Source organism: Fukomys damarensis, unplaced genomic scaffold (assembly GCF_012274545.1).
Source record: "Fukomys damarensis isolate Sample0158 unplaced genomic scaffold, DMR_v1.0_HiC HiC_scaffold_14, whole genome shotgun sequence".
NCBI lineage: Eukaryota > Metazoa > Chordata > Mammalia > Rodentia > Bathyergidae > Fukomys > Fukomys damarensis.
In genome coordinates, this window is record NW_022900926.1 from 32,240,070 (window position 1) to 32,249,717 (window position 9,648).

The window sequence follows — 9,648 nt, forward strand, 5'->3', positions numbered from 1 at the left end:
TTCCCACTGAACTAGGTCCCTGGCCTTTTTTTTGAAGTTTTTTTTTTTTTCTAATTTTGAGACCCAAAGTCTCTCAAAATGCCCAGGCTGGGCTTGAATTTGCAGTCCTCCTGCCTCAGCCTCCCAGAGTCCTGGGATTACAGGCATGTACCAGCACACCTAGCCTCAAAATTGTTTCTTGATGGTCTAGCCCCAAGTCCCCATTTTTTTGCTGGGTTTCTGCTGAAGCTTCTTTCCTGGCTCCTAGAAGCCTCTGCATTCCTTGGCTGGTGGATTCTGCTCCATCTTTGAATCCAGCAGCAGTGGCTTTGAGTCCTTCCTTCTCAGGTCCCCAGTGTCTCTTCACTGTAGCATCTCTCCCTGAACACAGCAGCAAAAGCTTCTAAGGATTCATGTGATTAGATTGTGTCCCCTTGTCTCAAGATCCCGGGCTGTGGGAGGCCAAATTTAATGGGTGCCCAGGGCTGGGACAGGGACGTCTTCGTGAGAAGGTGTGGTCCTCACTCTGGCTCCTACAGGTCTGTATGGGAGTGTTGGGTCCCAGAGTGTGGAGAGGGTAGAACGGTTTCATCAGCAGTGTGGGAGAATCCGCCTGCTCACTAGGGCTTAGCTGTTTTTCAAAGTTAACCATATTCCTGGGCATGTGATAAAAAAGAACCCGTGGCTTAATTTACATTTCCTTATTGAGTAACCATGAGCACTGTTTCCCGTTTAGTGGATATTTGTATGAACTTTTTTTTGAAGTGTTTGTTCAAATCTTTTGCCCATCTTTTAAGAATTGAGCTGGAGCCAGGTGTGGTGGAGCATGCCTGTAATCCCAGCACTCTGGAGGCTGAGTCGGGAGGATCGCTGTGAGTTCCAGACCAGCCTGGCTCAAAACAAAAACAAAAAACAAATAAACACCCCCCCCCCAAAAAAAACCAAAAGCAAAGAAATGAGCTGGAGACAAATCTCTGGAGCAAGAGAAGTTCATCAGAGTGAGATTTACTATCTGATTCTGTTACAATGCGTAGAAAACAAAATAGAGAGGTTCTATTGCATTTAGAATGCGTTAGAAAATGCACTGGCATAAAAGAAAGAGAAAAGAGCTAATTTACACTGTTTATCTCCTAACTATTTTCCTTTAAATAGCACAACAGTGAAATCAGTAAGGAAAACACACATCTGTGTCGTGCTTTTAGGATTCAAAGGTACTTTCGGATCCTTTCCTTTTTTTCAATTATTATTTTTATTGGTGCACCCTTGCAGTGCATAATGAGAACATTCCCTGTGAAGCGTTGGTACTTGTATATAATAGCACATTTTAATTCTTTTTTCATCCTCACATCTCCTTCCCTCCGTCTCTTGGTCCCCCTCCTATTTGCAAAAGATCTAGCTCCCTGATTCCTTTTTTTTTTGGTACTGCGGATTGAACTCGGAACTTTGTGCTTGCCAAGCAGGTGCAGCACCACTTAGCTAAATCCCTGGCCCGGGTTTCCTATTATCAATCCTTTGATTTCTCTTTGTTTATATTCAGATCTATTTTCTTTTTTTTTTTTTTTTTTTTTTTTTTTTTTTTTTTTTTTTTTTACACCAGGGATCTAATTCAGGACCTTGCGCTTTGGAAGGCGGCAGAACCACTGAGCTAACTCCCCAGCCCTCATTCTGCTTTTGTTAGAAGGAACAAACGAAATGTTGCTGGCCAGCCCTGGCCTTGCAGCATATCTTACCTCCAACAAATGCAAACATCCAGACAAAATGCATAGGTTAGAAGCAACTGTATTTGGGCTAATCTGTGGCATACTTTGTGAATTTGACAATTTTTCTTCCAAATTCACAGTTGTGTTTAATTTGGTGATAAATCTGATCCGTGCTGGCAGAACACCTGCCAAAGCCTCCACCTCCTCATGCTGCAGGCACCTGGCATTCTGGGAGCTGAGACATAAATCAGGAGAACGTGAATGCAGCAGGGCCTGGTGATTGGATGGAGTCTGGGTTAGAGAGGAGAACAAACCTCTGTTAGGAGAGCGGCAGAACGGTACAAATCAAGCAGGTTTTCTTTTCCCCATGAAGCAGATCACAAATAACCTTTCTACATTATGGGCCTCATTTGCGCTGCTTCCAGACTAGACACTAATTAAATTAGCCTTCCTTTTTCTGGTGCTCTAGTAGGAACTGTGCTTCCCGTTCCAAGCCGAGTCTAGCCTCAGAGTAACTGCATGCACGTGGGGGTGAGGGAGGAAGAGCTGTGCGCATGCGTGAAATGAGAGGCACAGCTGAAGGAAAGCAATGTACGTGCATTACAGATCGCAGGCTAAACGATACCCCGCCCGCTTTTTTTTTTTTTTTTTTTTTTTTTTTTTTTTTTTTTTTTTTTTTTTTTTTTTTTTTTTTTTTTGGCTTCTTGACATTTTAAATACCACTACGCTATAAAAATATACGGCTTTTCCCCCATCAACTTTACAACCTTCAAAGATAAGGCAGGAAAATGTAAAATAGAAATGAAAAATATAAATTTAATGACTCTTTACATGGCCATCTCAAAATTAGAAGTCATATCTCGTAAAAAAGCGAAGTCAGCTCTTTCTAATTGTAGTAAAAGCCAACGAAGACAGATTTGACTTGCAAAGATGGTTCCTACAGCAGTGACGTGGGGTTGCCTCGCTTCTGGTTAAATCACCACTTACCTTGACACAAATTATTGTCTCAGGCCAGTTCTTTGTCCTGCCCACGTCTGTTGCTAGTTTTGCCCCGGGTATCACAATGAAACCCGACTGCGGTTCCCCTCTTCTTATTCCTGATCCTGAGCAGGATCCTGTCCGATGGCCACATTCGCCCCTCGCAGCTCAAGTGCCTCCCGGGAAGCTGGCTGCCCTGCGATTCCAGGGAAGTCAAAGGCATCTACTGGTCGTCTTCGTGGTCAGCACGGACACAGGCCACCTTTTGAAGGACTCTTGGCATGGACCTGCCTGTTCTTCTAAGAAATCTTCAGAGCCCTGGTCTCCGCCCCTGTGCTGCGAAAAGTGTATTTGAAAAGTGCAGGGTGAATGGGTGTGGGAGAAACCAGCTGTGCAGAGCACACTTGGGCAGAACAAGAGAAAAAGAAGATAAAAACAAAAATAAAAGTACACGCTGTATCTGAGAAACAGAGCATGGGCTACGGCGGCAAGTCGAGACAGCAAGCTCCCTGTGGCTCTGGTCTTCTTCTATGCCATGCGCATCTGGAGGGAGTCTGCGAGAAGTTCTACATTCTGCTGAGAATTATGGGCGCGGTCCTGGAAGCTTGTAGGTGACAGGTCCCGCTTACTTTCCCAGCCAGTTTTGCCACTCCCCATCTGCTGTGTCAGAGGCAGGAGGATCACCCGAGCCCACAAGTTCAAGAGCAACTCGAATAAAGTGAGAATCCAGAAAGACAGACTCTATCTCAAAATTAGAAAAATAAAACAAAAAGGACTGGGGAAGTTGCTCTGTGTGGATGTCCGGGGTTCAGTCCCCGGTACTGGAAAGAAAACAAGAAAGAAAGATATACAAACAATGTACGGCTAAAAAGTTTGAGGTACAGTGAGGCCAACAGATCAAGAGACTATTGCGTTTGGAAAGACTGATACCCAGAGTCCCCGGGGGGAAGCAACGCTCCTTGAATGAGGCCCAGGGAAGCACCAGGGCTGGTGGGTGGCACAGGGGGAGGGCAGAGCCTGTGACTCTGTAGGGAAGAGACTTTCCTGTGGGTCCCCTGGGAAGAAGCCAATGAGGCAGGATGAGTAGTACAGGATTAGCTAGTCTGAGCCACTTCCGTGGGCTCTGGTGGCCGAGTTCCTGACCCTGGGATAATGAGGGGAGGTGGATAATGTTCCAGAGTGTAGGGACCGATAAAGGAAGTGGCTGGAGGGCAAGCCCTGGACTGCTTCCTCTGTGTTTGTAGAGGGCACTCCCTGATGATTCAGTACTCCAGCAGCTGGCTGAGCCTGGGCTGGGCAGTGAGCAGGACCCCGGTCCGAGCGGAAGTAAAAGCGTGCTTAGTGGATTCACTCATGAAGAGCGTAGCAAACCAACTAGGAGACCAGGCTTTTACGAATAATATTACAAAGCAAAACCAGCAAATCAACAGGGAAGCTGGGCACGGTGCTGCATGCCCATAATCCCAGCACTCTGGGAGACTGAGGCAGGAGGATTGTAAATTCAAACCTAGTTTAGGAGACTTAGCATGAACATATCTCAAAATACAAAATAATAAAGGGCTGGGGATATAGTTCAGTATGAAGTTCCTGGGTTTAATCCCTAGTACCTCAAAAAAGGAAGAAAGAGGGCTGGGAATTTAGCTCAGTGGTTCCACTGCATCCTTGCAAATGCAAGGTCCCATATTTGATCCCCAGTTTAAAAAAAAAAAGGAAGAAAGAAAAAAGAACAGGAAATAAGGCTGATCTTTCATGATGCCACCACAAGTATTTTAACTAAAAACTATAACTGACCATGCATAACCTTCAAGGAAGGAATCATTCTGGATTGCCAAGCTCTCAGCACAGTGACTACTTGGGCATTCATTTTATTACCTCCATTTTATTTATGTATGTATGTATGTATTTATTTATGACCTTTTTTTAACCTTCATTTTATTTTTTAAAAAAAGGCTCAGGTATACCTTCCTTGTTTTGCTGTATTCATTGAAAAATATTTCTGGAGCCGGGTGTGGTGGCACATGCCTATAATCGCAGCACTTGGGAGGCTGAGGCAGGAGGATCACTATGAGTTCGAGACCAGCCTGGGCTACATAGTGAGCTCCAGGTCAGTCTCAGCGACACAGTGAGACCCTGTCTCAAAAAAAATTTTTTTTTCTGAGTGTTTCTGTGCTTGGTACTTTTCTGCAATGATAAAGTCACAGCAAGGACCACAAGGTAGTCTCCTCTGTCATACAGTTTATATTTGGGAGATAATGGCAGATAGACTTTGAAAAAGCAATGAAATAATTATATAAGATAATGTCATACATTAGTAAGCACTAAGAAATAAATAAGTTGGGGAGATAGTAGGAGATATAGGACGAAGCTGGTGTTTTGTTTTGCTGAACTGAAGATCGAATCCAGGGTCTTTGTACTGAGCCACATCCCGAGCTTATTTTGCCATCCTCCTGCCTCAGACTCCCAAAGTGCTGGGATTGCAAGTGTACATCATCACACCCAACTGTGTGTGTCTCTCTCTCCCTCTCTCTCTCTCTCTTTTTTTTTTTATTTTTATTTTTTATTTTTGGTATTAGGGACCAAACTCTGGCCCTTGTGCTTTCGGCAGGCAGTGGAGCCATTGAGCCAATTCCCTGGCCCTTTTTAAAAAAAATTTTGATTGGCTCATCAAAGAACACAATCTATGGTGTTTGCCTCCCACCTTCCCACCATCCACATGCACACCTTCTGCTACTGTCTTATCCTGTGCACAGGCCTCCAAGGGACCTAGAAGCAAAGAACAGCTGGCTTTTGTCCCTCTGCTCCCACCCTGCCCTAGGTGAGAGGCTTTTCCCACCCTATGTCGATGGTCAGAAGAAAGGTAACTCACCAACACCTTGGAGTCTTTCTTGCTCTTTCTGCTGGATAGGACACAGGAGGCCCCTCTCTTTCTTCCTGTCTGGGACCACAGGCCACAGATATAAATAGCATTGCTCCGTGCCTCTCTGGACAGAGACTGTCTGGGAAGAAATAGCAAGGGGAAGGCGGGGATAGGGATGGAGGTGTGGCCAACATAAGGGCCCACCAAGCCCTGCCCATGTACAAACAGGAGCCGGTAGGTTCCTTCTGGGCTTCATTCCTATTCAGTTAGGTTGCTGATGCTGGCAACTAGAAGTCTCTATGCACAGGGCTAACAAATCATCTTTTCTTCCTGGATAGGCACCATCTCCTATATCTCGGGCTGGAGCGCTAGTCATCGCACAAGGTCCCATGGGATTTTGGAGTCTCACTTACTAAATATTCATAGGCGACGTTTTGCCTCTGCTTCAATGCAGACCAAAACTACTCATTTGTCTTTGCTTTGCGCACACCTACCCACAGTTCTCGTCACTTGCTGAAGCAGCTCAGGAAGTCCTCTTGTGTCTTCATGAGATGTGACTGAAAAATATGGTTGTCGCCAAGAGCCATGCAAAGGGAGGCAGGGCTGTAAAAACACGCCAGTGTGCCCTCATCCAGCTCGGCAGACCTGGTAATATGCGGCTTCTGCTCTCCTGCAAAGTCAAAATGACCATGAAAGGTGAACGTTAACCGACTAAGGACATTGAGGCAACTTCGATAATGCAGCTAAAGACACTCGCAAAAGAGGGCTCCGGAACCGCCTCAGACAGCGGCAAGAATGCTGGGCTGAGTGCGTTTGGAAGGGGGTTAATGGGAATGGGTCTTCTACTGCAATAACTTGTTCTGCATGTAAGCAGTCACTGTATTCTTATCAGTTATTTTATTTGTAGCATTGTTCACAGTTAAGCTGGGTGTGGTGCCCCACTCCTGTAATCTGAGCACTCAGGAGGCTGAGGCAGGAGGAGCACCATGAGTTCAATGCCAGCCGGGGCTACGTAGTAAGTTCAAGGCAAGTCTGAACTATATAGACTCTGTGTCAAAAACACAAAACAAACAAACAAGCAAATAATAATTTGTTCACGGTTAAATAATTTTTTTTTTTTGTACTGGGAATTGAACTGAGTACTTCTTGCTCAGGTGACAGGTGCGATACCACTAAGCTAAATCCCCAGCCCTAAACACCTTGTTTGTTATTTTTTTGGGGGGGTATTTATTTATTTCTTTATTTGGTACTGGGGATCGAACTCAGGCCCCTGTGCTTGTGAGGCGGGGGGCAGAACCACTGAACAAAATTCCCGGCCCTTTTTTGGCTTTTTTTGAGACAGGGTTTCACCATGTAGTTCATATTGGCCTTGAACTCATTACGTAGCTCAGGCTGGCCTCAAACTCATGGTGATCCTCCTGCCTCAGCCTCCCAGGGACTACAGGGACTACCGGCATGCACCCCTGAACTGCTCCCAGCCAGCCACTGTTTCTGAGGTAGGGTCTTATCATACAGTACTGGTATAGTATGGGCTGGCTTGTGTTTTGTTGTCCTTGCTGTTGCTTGTCCCCCCACCCCACCCCCGGTACCGAGGATCAAACACATTTCTTTCTTTTCTAATTTTTGTGGTACCAGGGATTGAACTCAGGCCCTTGCGCTTGGCAGACAGGTTGCAGTGCCACTGAGCTACATCCCCAGCCCTTGGGCTGGCTTTGAACTTGCTATGTATGCCTGGCTGGATTCTTCTGCCTCAGCTTCCTGAGTGCTGGGATTACAGGCATGAGCTGCCGTGCTTGGCTTAAAAATTATTTTATTTTTTTATTTTGGTACCGGGGATCAAACTGAGGACCCTGTGCGAACGCAGGCCCCCTTGTGCTTGTGAGGCAGGCGCAGGAAGCACTGAGCTAAATCCCCAACCCTGCTTTATTTCTTTTTTAAACATTATTATTTTAAAAGCTTTCTTAATTTTGACCTACACCGCGGGGGGAATCTAAACGAGATAAAGAATCATTCCACGTAAAAGGATCCAGACAGGTGTGTACCATGAAGCCTGTCACAGCTCTAATATCAACCCTGGCTCGGTAGAACAGAAAATTCAAAGTGAAAGTATGAAAACCATAATAACCCAAACAGTGATCTCTTCTCTATTTGACTATATTTTGAAGTAGTTAGAGTTAGTTTAAGCAAACATAACCCCAGAGCTAAGATGAAAATATTTATCTAAAAGGAATAGAAGAAAATAGTAAATTCAAAAATATGGCTTTGAGGAAACATTCTAGAAAGAGAATTGGGAACATTTTGAAAAGAAGTCTCAAGTGGAAAAAGTTCTAGATTGAATAAAATGAGAGTCACCAAAAAGCGAATAAACAAATAATTTAAAACAACCCAGGGGGAAATATCTCACGTGTCAACACTACGGAACGGATATATGAAAACTGATGAAAAGGTAGGTCAGTTTGCCTTCCGTGCAGTGTGTAAGACCAGACTGAGAGGAAGGACAGAGAAAAGAAAAAAGAAAAATGCATTCGCCCACACTGAACATAAAGAAGGCCTCAGGCACACACGAGGCTGCCATTGCAGCTGTCCTGTGATTCCAATCTCCCAGCACCAGCTCCCACCCTGCCCTCCCACCCCAGGGCAGTATTTGCATTGTGACCCAGAAGGGAACCAGAAACATTAACAAAGAGCTTCATGTTTTTCCTGGGCTACACAACTGCCTTTGCTTCCAGGGACAGTCTTTGTACATAGAGCCAAGTTCTGTAGAAACATGCACATCATAAAAAGAAAGGAAAATTTTATTGTAAGGAAAACTACAGAAATAATCCTCCAATCATCTGTTTTTGAATCACAGACAGTTCTGTATCTTAAAGAAGAGATTATCCTGTGACTAAAGCAGTTGACAGGAAATTTTAACTATTAAAACACTGTTGCAATTTAAAAAAAATCTTTTTTGAAACAAGGTCTCTCTGTGTAGGCCAGGCTAGCCTTGAACTCATGATGATCCTTCTCATAAAGTCTCCCACACCTGGCTTTATTGATTTATTTTCACCTGGCTTTAAATAAAATAATTTCTAAAACTAAAAAGTGGAAGGTGTGAGGAAGGGAAAGGGAAGAGACATTTAAAGAATGAAGATGTGTTACGTCCATGCACAAACTCCTCACGATGAATGTAATCAGTAAGAACTCCACACATTATAAAACATTTTTCAAAAGTCTGTGAGCAGAAAGGCCCATGAGAGAATCTGAGAAGCAGTAATCAAAGAAAAGAAGGAGGCCTGGCCATGGAGCTCAGTGGTAGAGTGCTTGCCTATCACACATAAGGCTCTGTGTCCAATCCTCAGTGCCACCCCAGCAAAGGAGGGAGAGGGAATTATGTCACAGAGATCAGGGATGAGATCCCAAGAAGGCGGTGGTCTCAGGCACCGTGAGGCCCCCCCGGGAGGACATCAGAGGGAGCTCCTTGGTCGGGAAAGATTGTGGTCGACACAGACTTTGTCTCTTTACTTTGTGATTTATTGTGGCCACCCACCCTCTGAGGACAGCCTCCCTTCTCTGGGGATTTAAAGCACGAATGTTGACAGAGGAGACCAAAAGCTCACTTTGCCAGCCAGGTAACCACAATTTCGTAAGACCTGTCTCAAAACGCAGGCTTGCGGAGGTTGCTCAGTGAATCTGTTCCCAGTCCGGTCTTTCCTCCCAGAAGAGCGCGGTGAAGACACAGGTTGGGCAGGGCTGGTGTGGAGCCCGGGGAAGGTGCAAGGGCAGGAACTTTCCCACCCCAGAAGTGTCCCTGGAAAGCATCCAGCCTGATTCTCGGCTTCTCGTGGGCATTCTGGCGAGGAACTAGGTCTATCACTATCATTTAATAAATCCATTTCTGTTGTTCCAAATAATTAGACTAGATTTTGTACTGATTTGAGGGACTGTTAAGTACTGGCTAAAAAGAAATGGAGGAGTTGGCAGGATGGTGCACACCCTGTAATTCCATTTCTCTGGGAGGCTGAGGCAGGTGGACAGCAAGTTTGAGCCCAGCCTGGACAACTTAGTAACTTAGCGAGACTTTAGCTTAAAATAAAAAATAAATAGATAAACAATGGGCTGGAGATGCAGTTCAGTGAAAAGACCCTGAGTTAA

The 9,648-nt window shown here is 45.0% G+C and overlaps 1 long non-coding RNA gene across 1 annotated transcript; it reads right to left on the bottom strand.

Moving 5' to 3' along the window:
• Positions 1–1,745: 1,745 nt before the first annotated feature.
• Positions 1,746–5,580, bottom strand: LOC104865367. Its single transcript, XR_781132.2, has 3 exons — positions 5,524–5,580; positions 2,667–2,993; positions 1,746–1,970 (listed from the first exon to the last, which is right to left on the bottom strand). It is a non-coding gene; the product is annotated as an uncharacterized LOC104865367 (long non-coding RNA).
• Between the last annotated feature and the right edge of the window lie 4,068 nt (positions 5,581–9,648).